Here is a 15,371-nt window from a genome sequence, read left to right as displayed (position 1 = left end):
TTGACACACTTCCTTCTCCCATTTACTATAAACACTCTTTCCATTCACCTTGTTATTGACTTTTGCAAATGTCACACCCCGTTCTAAATTTCTCCTCTAACCTAGAGAAAAACATGAAGACGTTAAATATCACTTCTCTCTGTGACATCTAACGTCCCAACTTCTAACATATCCTGTGCTTAAGATCAAACCCAGACTTCCAAACTAATTTTCAAAAATAGTTTACATTCACTAGTAGAGTTTAAGAACTCAAATCAGTTTAAATCACAACATTATTTAAAAAGATTTACAAATTAATATTAAGGATTATATTTAACAAAACCTCCTTTGACATGTAACTCACAAATTTTAACTATTTTGGAATACTCTTAAATATATGCACAAACAATACAACAGATGTTTAACAGCACTAGTGGTGTTTGACGGCTCAGTAGGCACCAGGAACTTGATCGCTACCTGAGGGGGGACATAAAACATTGAAAACATGAGCTGAAGCATAGTAAGTGGTAATTTAATATGAACGTACATTTATAAATCATTAGCAAAGAATAGAATATTAAGTAACATTTCAAACACGTGCTAGTAAAATATTAGCATGATCAATCTCACTCCATTTCACTCTTCCCATTCCACATTTGGACCCTTTTTAAAAAATAAGTTTTTTTTACCCCCACAATTTTGAAAAATGAATGAAAATTACCCTAATATCCTTCACATTTCAAAACTCACTCAAACCCTCCAAACCCTAACTTTTCTTTTCCATTTTCACTCTTCTCCATTTCAAAAGCTCAATCTCACTCCATTTCACTCTTCCCATTCCACATTTCCTTGTCATTCTCCTTTTCATTAAAGATCATTGAGATTTTTCAACTAAGGTATGGATTTTCATTTTGTTTCACTCAATGTGTTAGTTTATGTTAGGTATTCTTGTGTGAATATTTGAAATATATGTTAGATCTATGTTGAATGTTATTTTTTCTGAATAAGTTTGAGCCTAAAATGCGTTTCCAGAAATCAGTCTTACCCGGTCGGGCTTCATAACATTGTGACCGGGTATGTGACCGGGTGGGCAAGTTTGAGGTTTCTTAAGGATAGATTTGGGGAAGAGGGATTGTGCTCAGTGGTAGACCAGCCAGGCCGTAAGTGATTTCGACTGGGTATGGGCGGGAAAGATAGGAAAGGACGAGGGGGAAGAGGGCAAAACCAGGTAGAAGTAGGTGGCGCCCGGTCTCAGCCCGACCGGGTATTGGACTGGGTAGGGGGAGGGCACCGGGTAGAGAGGAGGCGCCACGGGTATGGGACTAAACGATCGCTTAGCAGTACTAAACGATCGCTTAGAATGTAAAAAATAATTTTTTGTCAATTATTTTTGGATAAATAATTTTTTTGTGAATAAATCTTTGAGGTGGAGAATTTTTTTGAATTAATTTGGTAGGTTAGTTATTGAAATTGAAAGTGAGAATTTAGTAAGGGGTATAAGAGTAATTGTACAGCCAATCTTTTCCATGCTTACATCATTTTCATCATCAAGGGGGTAAAAAAAAACTTGTTTTTCAAAAGTAGGTCAAAAATACAAAACCATACTCCAAATAGGTCATTTTTGTCAATTTTTCAAGAATCAATAATTTGAAACCATTTTTCTTAAATCATTCAACATCATTTATTCCACCATCAAGAGGGTTTCTTACAAAATCGTACAAATCGCAGTAAAGTAAAATTATATTCCAAATTTCATTTTCATAACACCAATTCATATAAAACCAATGATAATTTAGAAATCATGATTCAATGCATTTTTGAAATAATAATCAAGTAAAACAGATCACACCAACACATTTCACAAATCATGTCATACTATAATACTTATATACTTTTCATATCAAAATATTTAAAATAAAACCACTTACAGTTAACCGGCTTCTCCTCGAATTTCTAGTTCCTTCGATTCCCGTATATCCTGAAATTATATTGATAAATCCCTAGTTATCCTCCACATAACTATAATCAAATTATTCGAAAATTGGCCTTCAAATACAGCCCATTTCACTTAACATTTTTCCAAAAACCCTAATTTGATCCTATGTGAGGTTTAATTTGCAAGTTGGTCCTTTAATTACTTTAAAAATTAACTTAAGATACCAAAATCCACTAAGAACTAATTCCACTTCAATTTCTTAAGCCTTAGTCTTGACTCTTTTAGGGTTCTTTTTCAAATTTAACCCTAATTATTTCACTCAATTTAAGGTTTACTCACAATTAAGCCCCTTTTTTAATTACTTAAAACCCCAAATTAATTCAATTCAAACTCAAAGTATCTCAATGATATCAATTAGGACTTAAATCAAGCTTAAGAACGTTTTAATTAGCCTCAATTTCGGCCATTTTTACCAAGTTTTTCATTAACCCTATTAGGATTTTCTTTAAATTGACCCCTTAATCAACTTCAAAATTAAGTTAGGATCTCAATTTCTTCCATTAACCATTGGTCAAACTTCCCAAATCCAATTTCTCTTCCATTCATTGATTACTAAATACATTTTTCTCTTATAACTAAAATTACTCCATCTTCCAAATCTCTTAACATGATATCATTGCACTATTCTGCCAATTTTTCTTTTCTTTCTTATGATTTACCCAAAATTTCACCTCACACACCAACATAAAGCCTGAGCCTCACCTTCCTTATTATAAATATTTTCTATTTATCACACTCAAACACCAACACACCTTTTATGTAATATATGTTTTTTTTTTCAACCCCATCATATTCATTTCCTTCTTCTTCATATTATTCTTACCAACAATAGCACAAAAGCCTCTGTTTTTTTTTTCCTTCAACAATCCATGCTCTATTGTTAAGGAAAATTAAGCTTGAAAGAAAATAACTTACCAATTATGTTTTTGGGCTCAAATCTTTTGAATTCCTTGTTTATTCCTCTTCATTCAAGCCATCTTAATAGCACACCATCCATGAAGGTTGGCTTGAATTTCTTCCTCTTAACAACTTCTACCCTCAAATTTCGGCGTTCACCACCTTCTCCGGCGGCTTCCGGCACTTCGGGTGAGGTGAACTTTCCCTTCATCGTTCTGTCATTGGTTTCTTCTCTTTCTCTCTACAGACTTCTTTTCTTTTTTTCTTTTTTTTTTTCTTTTACAGAGAGGTGAAAACCTCTTATCTCCATTTTTTCTTTTCATTTCCGAAACCTAATATTTTTTTTTCGAACTTCCTAACATTTTTCATTTTAAATTTGTAGTAAGAAAACAAGTTGGGCTTCTTTTTCTCTGTCTGTGCCTTTCTACATGCCACGTTTCTTTGTCCCTCTTTTTCTTCTTCTTCTTATTATTATTTATTATTATTATTTATTATTATTATTTTGATCATCATCATCCATTTGTTTTCCACGAGTTTAATTTTCATTTATCAAAGCTTTTTCAACTAAAGAGAGAAAATACAATGTTACCCTTTGCAGTTGCCGAATTTCCCACTTTTGCTCTTAGTCACCAATTTGATCTCTCTCTTACTCTTTTCTTTTAAGTTAATATCTTAATTTATTTTTTTCTAAAAAAAATCAAGCGGGTTCTTACACCAAACACCATCTATCGAGGAACACAAGCAAAGGTGTATCGAGACTAAGCATAGATCTCCCGGTGTGAATTATATAGGAGAAACGTGAGAGAAAATTGAAGCATCATATGCAACATTTTCCTCCCACTAAGTGTTTTATCTAGGGTTGATTAACTTAGACAAATTCGGTTAATAATTTTTATTAAGTGTTTGTTAATTTTGTCTAATGTAATATTTACAATGGATAGGTTAACAATGTTGATTTATGTTCATTTAATATTTTAATAAATATTAATCACTCATTACATGCTTATAACATATTTATTTAATTCACTTTCTAGGTCAGTTCCTAAGGTAGAGATGTTCCTTTTCCGTCAGTTTAAATACTTCAATCTAGACATAACTGTTCTAGGACAAAGATCTCTTATAGATAAATTTATTATATTTAATCTTTTATTTAAATCCAATTTAATCCTATTAAACAGAGTTAAAAGATTAAACATATTTCCAATCATATTAGAAACTTTATGAACATAGGTCTAATGTGAAACCAATTTTAAACTAGTTTGCATGCAACTCTTTATTATAGATTTTAATTTTAATTTTATTTGACTTATAACAATTATAAAGATTAAATGAAATAATTAAAACCTAACCATGCATCTAATGACATACTTTAAAATTATAATAATTATAATTAACTAAAATGGTGTCATGCATCATGCATTTCCTTTTTCATTATGTAACAATTAAATCATAAGGTAATGAAAAATAAATAACATACATCCATACATCTAACTATATATTATAACATTTATAATGCAATATGATGAATGACAATATTATCTATGCATGCAACCATATTTTATCACTCTTATACAATATGATGCATGAGCATGCTTAATAATCATGCAACTTTATAATATAACAATTATATTAAGATGATGCATGAATAAATGTTTATCTTATAGTGGGATGTTTCTATATGACATATAACAAAAAAAAATAACCATATATCACATGTATAATTAAAAGCAATATTTGGATCGAGATTGGCTTCCTAAAACATTAATTAAATCAATATAACACTTTATACTAATTCAATTAATGAAAATACAATAAAACACTTAATTATTACAAATAATAATAAAAAATACAAAAAAAATCGCTGTTTGAATCACCTTGGAAGCTCGAACCCGCCAGTTTGGACCGGTCCTCGTGCTCGCGCCTCACGTCTAGAGCGTAACGACACTCAAAAGCAGTGTCATTACTTTGACTTTTTGCTTGTCGTAGCGTAACGTTAAGCTGCCTCTAGCATCGTAACGTTATGCTCTCTGCCTTGCAGCATAAGGTGAGCGTCGTTACGCTACAGCCTTACGCTCTAAGGCAAAAAGGTTGCTTTGCCTCGCTCGATCAACCAAAATCCTCCGTTCTTGCTCCATTTTTCAACAAATAATTGAAGTCGAGAAATTCTAACGAACAACTATAACATGAATTACAGACTTGATAGCATCACAATTATGGCCAAAACATCGGGTTCTTACATATCGAATTCAAAATAAACAATGGAATTCTAAAAAGTCAATACTGAAAATATCCAGACATACAAAACCACATTCAACATTCAACAATGTAGAATTTATACCCGCAAAAACTCTTATTAGAGTTCGAAAATAAAAACTGGGACTCAACCACGCTTTGATACCAATTAAAATGAGTAGGTGACTTATAATACCCCGAATTTTCATGTAAATTTTCTTTCAAGTATCTTAAATTGTTTGGGCGTTATTTTATTAAATTGAGGCCAAAATTGAATTTAGGAGGTAAGCTATTTAATTTAAATGATATTGGAGTTACATTTATGGTTGAAATTGGATTATAAAAAGATAATTCAATTTTATTAAGTGGTGGAAGATATAAAATATATTGAAGGGAATATCATATTCAAAAAGGAAACCTAATATATCTACTAATTTAATTAATCTACCACTTTAAGTTATGGAATCCCAAATAATTTAGAATTAGGATTATGTTTTCCTCTATATATATACAACCATCCACTTCATTAACCATTTACTTCATTCCAAAGGGAGGTCAATTAAAAAGAAAAATCCTTGTTACTTTCACATTTTTTTAGCCGTTCGCCATTGTGTGTCTGTCGATCACTGCCGCTCGCCGGATTTTTATTTGGTGAGTTGTTGATGAGTTTTTTTGGATTTTTTGATTGATTCTTTAATACACACTGAATTTTAGGCCAAGCTTGATTTGCCCATAAGGTTTGGAGCATCAATTCAAGTTTTTGAAAGTCGTTAATATACTGTTCAACAAGTTTTGGAGTATTATGACGCATAAGTATTAAGACTATGAAACTTTTTGGATTGGTTATAAATGTTGGAAATTGGATTTTAAATCCTAAATTATGGTTTATATGTAGATCTGAATTTTTGAGTGAAGTTTAGAATAAATTTGGAGCAAACAAGCATTTTGTAAGTTATTCGAGAATTTTGGAATGAATTTAAATTGGTTGATATAAAATTTATGTGTTTGGAGTGAAATTGAAGGTTGTGTTTCTGTATTAGGAACGTTAATTCAAGTTTCTATTGAAGATTGATTTCTTGGATTAATTTTGGAATTTCAATTCGAGATAAATGTCTTACTACTGATTTGCCTTCGAACCAGTCGCCCCAACTTTATGATGATGATAAGACTGTTTAATTTAATGCTATAGACTGTTTTTACTTTAATTTTATGATATGATGACTGAGGACATTTTGGTAATTTTCATGAGTTAAGCAATTGTGATGATGACATAGTATATGTATATGTGGACTGATGTGTGCTAAGTATATAGAGTAACTATAAACCTTCTTATTTGGGTAGTGTAAACCTTACGACTGATTGTGTGTTCCTTCGGGTTCACACCTACGACTGTTATGTGCACCCTCATGTTCATATTTATGATTGTTTTGTGTACCTTCGGGTATACACCTATTGTTGGGGTCGATGTCCTAAATCTCGTAGGGTCCTATAGTTTGTAGTTGTATTGTACAAATATTTGATTTATTTAATAAAATATGAGATGTTTTATTTAACATTTAGTAGCATTAAACCTATAAACCAATAAACTAACATCCAAGGTTATCATCTGTAACTTAAATATGTATGTAAAGACATATGGATGGATCATGTTTAAGTAATAACCTAAATGCTCTATAGTAGATGGATAAGGTAAGGTACCTTATCTTGGTGACACTACGAATACAACCCGCTTTGTAGTTGTTACAATTGTTGTAAGGTGTTATAAATGATCTGATCCTAATTATTCATGTGGAGACATGTGAGTAAGGATATTCTATACAAATGAGTTTGTATAAGATCGATCCACGAAATGACAGTCTCATTATATAACGCCATTCATAATTGAGACTTACATTTCACTAGAATGACCATAGGTAACATGACCAAAGACCTAAGTGAGTTGTGAACATCCAAGGTTAGAGTTTGTTGAGATATTCCAAAAGGTACATATTAACATCCCTTTGCTTAATGTTATTAAGTAAATACCTAGGTATGCTAAATTCTTGAAAGACTTGTGTACTAAGAAAAGAAAAGGGAGAGAAAATGAGAGAGTAATCCTTAGTAAGAATGTTTCTGCTTTATTGAAAAAAAGATATGCCTGAGAAATGTAGGGACTTTGGCATGTTTACCTTGTCATGCAAAATAGGTGATAGAATAATCTCACATGTCATGTTATATTTAGGAGCATCAATAAATGTTATGTCCTATCATGTGTATGAAGACCTAAATTAAATGGCTTGCAAGAAAAATTAATGTTTGTATTCAATTAGCTCATAGGTCATTCATTCAACCACTTGGCATAGTTTAGGATGTTTTATTAAGAGTAGATGACTTGATTTTTCTCTTAGATTTCTATATCTTGAAAATGGATGAGGTTTATTCTACATCTTATTCTACTATCTTGTTAGGAAGATCTTTTATGAAAATTGCTAAAACAAAAATTGATGTAGATTACACTACAGGAAAAGAGACCTACAATAGCTTTAAAAAAACACTATAATAGGTCTTTTATAGCTTTTTTGCAAAGTTGTAACAACCCATATAAGCTTTTAATAGTGTTTTTAAAATGTTATAAAATGTCCAACTTTTTTATAGCATTTAATAATATGCTATAAAACACTTGATTTTTTTATAGCATTTTGCAAACCACATTTTATCTTTGTAACTGTAAGATAGCATTTTGAAAAAGCTACAAAAATGCTTTTATAGCTAAACTTTGAGGTTATTGTTCATCTATTATAGCATTTATTTGAAGCTATAACTATTTATATAATAGAAGCTATAATAAGCCTTCAAATGTTCAAAAAAATTTCTTTACATAACTTCTAAGTTTTTTTTAGGAACTTTTTATAGGTTCTCGATTATGTTCATGTTGCTATTATTGCGTTTTATAACTTGCTACATACTAAAAGTGAAAAAAATATACTAATTAATATCATGCATTTAGAGATGAACAAAACATAAACTTTATAAATTACAAAATGTTGATATAAAAAATTCAATTAACTCCAAGTTAGTTGTGTATATTGTCAAGGTATAGCACTCATTAATAGTTCTTCAGCAACCTAAAAAAAGTTAAGTAAAATTATTGATGTAAAGAAAAAAAAATAATAAATAGATATATATACAAATTAAAACTTTGTATTTCCAATTGTATTTTGGATGTGTGTTTTATGATGACAAAGAAAATAAAGATGGAAGAAACAAAGAATTATCTTGCACAAATAATACACAATTATTAAACCTTTAATTACCTCTAGATTCATGAACTTGTCATTCATTTTAGCTATTCTCAATATAACAATATATTGTTAGGATCTACTAGCATGCAACGGAAGCAAACAGAATCAATTAGCACTTTAATTACATTTAATTTGAGTTCTAAAAGCATGCTTTAATAGAAATTTAAGAAGAGGGTTTTTTAGCAACATACCTTTGATGAATTCTCCCAGTTCTAAGCTGCTTTTTACGTGATTCCAGCTCCAATTCAATAGTGAACCACCAAAAGATCCTCTCTACTATTCTCAGCCTTGAATTTGAGTGGTGGACTCAAATTGGAGTGATTTTGTGAAGGAAAAATTGGGTTTTTAGATGATGAACAAGCTTTCTGTAGAAAACCTATTTCCAACAGCAAGCCTCTCATTCCTCAACCAAATTGGAGTATTTTTATCCACTTTTTTCATGCAGGCACTAAAGAAGATATCTCATGGCCACCTCAATTTCATGTATGTAAATGAGATATGTGTGTGTATATGGGAACAATACCTTAAATTTGTGAAAATGTGGGAAGATCCCACTCAAAACTAATTTCCAATTTTTGTACATTTAAATTCAATTTTAATTAATTTAAAAATTAACCAAAATTTGATTTAATTAATTAAATTTAAAACATCAAAATTCAATTTCTCAAATTGAATTCAAATTGAAAATTAATTTAATTTTTAATTAATTAAATAACAATTTAATATCAAAATATTCAATTGATTAGACACCTACTATTAAATATGAATCATATTCATATAATTAATATTTAAATCAATATTTAAATATTATAGACTCTCCAATTTCGTTTAATTTCGATACATTAAACATTGATTAATTATATCGAATATAATTGTACGAACCTTAATTTGAATTTGAACTTATTCAAATTCAAATCCTAATTTCAATTTGAATATTTAATTTGAATCATTCAAATTGATATCATTCCAAATTCACTCAATTTATTAATTCAAGTCATTCATGTTTTACGAGCTAATAGAGGGACCTTATGGACTTACAGATCATGAGCTCCAACGATTTAAGATTAATTGGCTAAAACTCTTTAGATCAAATTAATCAGTATTTGTTAACTATCGAGTCACACCACTATATAGCTCGATAGTTGCACTCTCTAAGCATTGGTCAAGAAGGATAAGTTGACACTAAATTTCATAGATCATTGAAATAATAAATATCGCTAATTAGGCAATAATAATACAAACAATGGTCATGAACTTCTAAACATATGAAAATAGTAGTAAAATAGAAACAAAGGCACAATGAATAAATATGTTAAAAACAAATTCAAAACAATATGTAAAATATGGAGATGTTTTACAATTTTAATAATAGATTGAAATCAACAATAGAGTAAAGTGTAACTTGTTTACCCATTAGGAAAAAAGCAAAAAATAAGCATGACAAACATGCTAAAATAATACTTTCCTACTTATGGTTCATTGACAAAAAGATTCCAATCTTGTCTATAGTCACAAACTTACAAATAATACTCGTGGTAAAAGTAGAGCAATAAACAATTGAAGGCGAGAAGAGAAATAGTGTAGAACAAGAGAAAAGAAAAGGAAAATATTATCAAAAAAATAAGAAAACAATAATTCAAAATGTTCTAAAAGATGTTTTAAATTGAAATTTGAGCATTTGTATGTTATTACCCGCTTTAAAAGTCTCTCATGTTCTAATCGATGTAGAATGTCTTATCCTTAACCACATTCATTGTCAATCTTACGATGACTTCCTTTTTCACACTATCATCCAATGGAATATTTGACCAAGCGTAAGAGTAGGAATCATGAAAACCATTATCAACAAATTCTTGACTTTTACACCAAAAAATTGCATTATGGATGGATAAATCAAGAACAAAAGTGAATAGAATCAAAATAGGTCATACCTAGAAAGTATCCAATAGTGACGTTTGATTCCACCCTTTATTATCCTTTTGTTAAATCTCACTCTGAAAGAACTCCAATGCAAGTAAAAAAAAAAAAAAAACAGTTCCAAGTCCAACCTCCATAGTAACTCCTGTTATCCAAATCCAACCATTGTCAAGGCGTGCTCGATTTGCATAAGCTTGCATGAAGAACTAAGGAATACCACAAAAAACAACACCATTAGAAGGCATAATCAAAAAAGAGAGAGGGAAGAAGGGGAATTAAGTGAGAGATCCCATTTCCATAGCAGAGGGCATCTATTTCTGTGTGTGCGTGAGTTTGAGGGCAGTGTTATATCGATCTACAGGTTCAATGGAAAAGTGACAAAAACGGTAAAAGCTTCATGGTAATAAACAAAAAAAAAAAAAAAAAAAAAAAAAAAAAAAAAAAAAAAAAAAAAAAAAATTTGCAAAAATGAAAAAACAAATTTAGGTGATTGAAGAGAAACTGTGTGCAAGCAAAAAGTAGAAAAAAGAAACCAGACTTCAATTGAGCGACAATGAGGAGTGCACAAACGATAAGGAAAGGAAAAATGAAATAAAGAAGGGTTTTGGAAGGCGACAGGGGCTTCGTTCTCCTTAAGAAACAATGGAAAGATGAATATTAATGTAAATAAATTAAACAAACTTCAAGATTTTAGTATCTTATTGTCGCCTAAAATGATCTTCCTCTAATGATTTCTTCATGTAACTTTTCTCCTTGTTTCTTGAGGAGAATGAAACTGAAAGAGATGTTCATGAAATTGTGATTACTGCATTTAAAGTGAGGAGTGCTTGAGAAAACATGACTTTAAAAAACATCATATCAAATTACCTGATGAATGGTCATTTCGTCAAGATTAATGTGTATAAGCTCTATCCTTTGAAAAAGGTATTATATCACTGTAAAAAAAATGTAATGATATCACAGATATATATTTTCATTCTCATGAACCTGATTAAAAAGAAGTAAGTTTACCAAATAAAGATGTTACAACAAATAACCTCCGTCAACATACATCCAACAATGAATAGTTGTCAACAACTATGGGTATTGACTTAACTTGAGCTGCAAGTTGCATAATGCCATGTCAAATGAAATTGATAAAAAAAAATCATAAGACATGCACACATCATAATTTCAAATGCAACATCTCACGCCCTGATTATTAGAGTAAAAGCAAGAATCCAAACAGAAAACTAGATTCATAGAAAACTTGTTTCATAAAGTGTTAATAAGCAATCTTAAAAAATAAGAATATTGATATGTGGGAAAAATTGGATGCATAAGCATCTTGAAGAAAGCAAATATCATATTCTCGTCTCCTAGAGAAGTGAAGTGCAGTGAGGAAATGTTGGGTAAAAATTTAACTTTCAAAATAAAGAGGGAACCAACTTTGTTGGTTGGAGAATCCCACGTTGAAAAATTTGGTGTCGGAAGTCTTCTTTATGTACTTCAACCTTGTGTTTTAGGTTTGGGCTTTAAGGGGTATCCATGTTTTGGAGGGAGTGAGGAGATAGACTAGGTTTGGTGGACATGCCCCACGTGTGCCACCGCCTTTCCGGTCAGTTGGGCAAGGGTGTGATGATTATTTTTAATAAAAAATACTATTTTTATTATTATTATTATTTTTTTAAAACGGTACGGTCTGTTTCGATGCTGAAGGCCATAAAAGGTGAGATCTTCAGTAGTTCATGACACAAAGAATTCATTTTCTAAATTCCCACTTCATTTTCCTCTCCTCATCCATCTTAGCTTTCCGAGTAGTGAGTTTAGAAAGGGTATACGTTTCGATCGGTAACGGTGCATTTCCGATTGGTTTTCATTTGGTTGTTTTATCTGGAGACGATGTGACAATTTTCAGACCTGTTTGCACATTTAGGCAGAGCTGCGAAACATCTTAAAGAGAGCGAGGTCCGCAACTCAGCCTATAATGAGTTTCTGTTTTGTAAGTTTTGCTCTTCGCTTGACCGTTATGTCTTGACGACTTACAATTCGTCGTTCTGAGGGTCCTGCTATTTCCAATAGGAAGAAGGAAAAAGGAACTGCTGGCAAGATTCACTAATGCAACCAAAATTCAAGACCAAATTGTGCAAGTAGAAAGAATTGTGGTATTTGATAATACAACCATAAACCTACCTTCTAAACATCCATGTCCTTCAGATGTAATCAAAAGAAACTACCATCGACGACTCTGTTCAAATGAGTCAATATTTCATCAATTTATTAATACCTTTTAGACCTTTCAATTTAAAAAATGTAAATGCTAGATTGAAAATATATGTTCTAATAAGAGAATGAAAACAAACAACCATTCAAACGATGTTAATGGAATAATGGAAGAAAGGGATATATGATGTACCAAACATATGGAAGTAACCCAAATGCATATACACTTTTGAAATGAAACTCCATCAATATATATATATATATATATATATATATCACATATATGACATTTTGGTAAGAAAGGAAAAAGTTACAACAATGCCAATATCAAGAAGAAGAAAAAAAGGTCACTCGTGTTTTGCCTCTTATACCCTATAGTTTGGTTTCAGCCACTCCCTACCAATGCCCTTAACTTTTGATTCTTGTAGGGTAACAAATGTTTAAAAAAAAATTCTATACAATTTATTTAGAGTAAAACGTCCAAATTTGCAAATCAAAGAGCAACAATATATTTCCTCATGTATTGCAAATAAAAAAATAATAATTTCAAGCTTTTCATCTCTCGACAGCAAGCAAGACTCAATTACCAACTTGGCATGTAGTTCTATAAGCAAGAAATAGAGGCACCAAAAAATTTCTAGGAAAAAAATGTATTCAAAATATAGAACTTTCATAACATAAATAGAAGATTGCAACAAATTTTGATTAAGCAATCCAAACAAAGAATTAAACAAATATTTAATTTTACAGGTTGGAAGAACCAATTGTGAGATTTCATATGTGTCATTCCCCACTTAAAAAATTGTAGGAAAGTATTAGCAATAGCGGAAGCACCAAGATCATTTAAGCATTCTAATTCACTAATTTTGGCAAAATATAAAGCATGCTCTTGCAGTAACAAGTGAGTTTCAAGACATACCTCTTATAGAACTTCTTCAGAGTTCAATCTCCAGCGGCAATTTTCTCCAAATCTTATTGCAAACCACCTCAAGATCTTCCCACTATTCTCTTGGTGCTCTAGATTGAGTTGTGGGACTCAAAACAAGCTTGAATCAAGGAATGAAGGAGAATAGCTCACAGCAGCAATCTCGTTGAAGAACCCTTTCTTCAACCCGAATTTTCTCTAAAATTTTCTCTTGATCGTTTGCCCAAATTTCACTCCAAACTCTTCATTATATTGCAGATCAACATGCAAGGGAGAGAGTTGCATGAGTTACAGCTCATGCTTGGAGAAAGATAAGACAAAGTGAATGCTATTTGTGTGGCCAGGTAAAAAGATGGATAATGGAAAACAAGGTTTTTTCCATTTTGTGTTTTTGATTTTCTATTTTCCAATTTTATCAAAAATCAAAAATTGATTTCTTAAAATCTATTTTGATATAAAAACTGAAAAATATAATTAATTTCATAAATTTATTTTTAAATAAAACTAATTATATCAAATATTAAATTAATTTTTACACATATCCATCTTTATACATTTAAATCATATTTAAATATAAATTCTTCTATTCCATTTATTTCTCAAATTAAACACGTAATTATATCTCATATAATTATTAATTCCCTTAATTCTAATTTGAACGATTCAAATTAACTTATCATGTTATTCTAAAGCTAGTCCATTACGAGATAGTAGGGGGACCACGCGGACCTACAGATCATGGGGCTCCAACGATTCGAGATTAATTGGTTAAACTCATTAGACCAGATTAATCTTCGTTCTTAACTAATGGATCACTCCACTAAAGTCCATAATTGCACTCCCCTAGATATATTATGTCCACATGATTTAACCATAATCAGGAAGTCGACCCTTCACAGGTTGTTCATAATAACGGTTGGGTCAGATATCTGTTTTACCCTTGAGATTACGTCTTACTCCTCAAATTCCTACCGATCCTCTAATGAACAATTGGTTTGTGATCCAATCACTAATCCAAACTCTCTCAGCCCAATGAGAAGGTGGGTCCCCTTGTTCAAGACTTGGATTTAGTACTTGAGAGAACAATCTTTCTCCTATCCATAAATCGGGTAGGTGTGAACTCCCTCTTGCACCCTATGTCCCTAGCTATCTATCCGGTCTTACCCTTGAAATGGGAGTTTTATTGAGTCAGTGTTGTTGAGCCAACCTTCACCTATACAAATCTAAGACCAATCCTGAATAAACAGGAGTTCATAATTAGTTCAAGATTAAGATCGAGTTACCTAGTCATCTAGGTTAAATAGTCAGTCTTATATAGTAAACATCGTTATAAAGTAAGAGTTACTTATTTCTTGATCCTGATCTATGCAAACTCATTGCATAGGACGCTCCCACTCCTCATGAAAAAAAAAGTACGAATTAGGATCACATCGTATGTAGTACTTTATAACTTTTTGTAACAACTAGGCCGCATCCAATGGTGTTACCAGAATAAGGTACCCAACCTTATTCATGTATCATAGTTCATTTTGACTATTTACTCGAACCTGATCCACTCTTATGTCTCCACATAAAGTTCAAATACTCATACAATAGTCATGAGTCTTAGTTTATTGGATTTAGACTTTCATACAATTTATGAAATCAATAATAAATAGAAAATGTTTATCACTTTACAAACTGCGAGTTTTAGGACATAAAAACCAATAAAACAAACTACTAATTGAGAAAAAAAATAGAGCAGACGAGTTTCTAGATAAAGAAGTAGTAGGGTTTCAAGTGTCGAAATTTGGGAAAAGAAATCTGAATTTGATAGTTGGTAGTCTTTTGTACTTACTAAACATTGGATGATTCGATTAAGGTTCTCCAATCTCTTACTTTCAATGCTATCCCAGTGCGATAATGAGGAAATGGATCAAAATCACTCATTCGAATCTCCACC

At 31.1% G+C, this 15,371-nt stretch overlaps 1 long non-coding RNA gene across 1 annotated transcript; it reads right to left on the bottom strand.

The window, feature by feature from the left end:
• Positions 1-209: 209 nt before the first annotated feature.
• On the bottom strand, positions 210-3,180 carry LOC120078749 (uncharacterized). The gene is made up of 3 exons (XR_005482083.2): positions 2,891-3,180; positions 1,908-1,957; positions 210-456 (listed from the first exon to the last, which is right to left on the bottom strand). It is a non-coding gene; the product is annotated as an uncharacterized LOC120078749 (long non-coding RNA).
• Between the last annotated feature and the right edge of the window lie 12,191 nt (positions 3,181-15,371).

Source organism: Benincasa hispida, chromosome 5, assembly GCF_027475165.1.
Source record: "Benincasa hispida cultivar pf3 chromosome 5, pf3_genome.v1.1, whole genome shotgun sequence".
NCBI lineage: Eukaryota > Viridiplantae > Streptophyta > Magnoliopsida > Cucurbitales > Cucurbitaceae > Benincasa > Benincasa hispida.
This window is presented reverse-complemented; position numbering and strand designations above follow the sequence as displayed.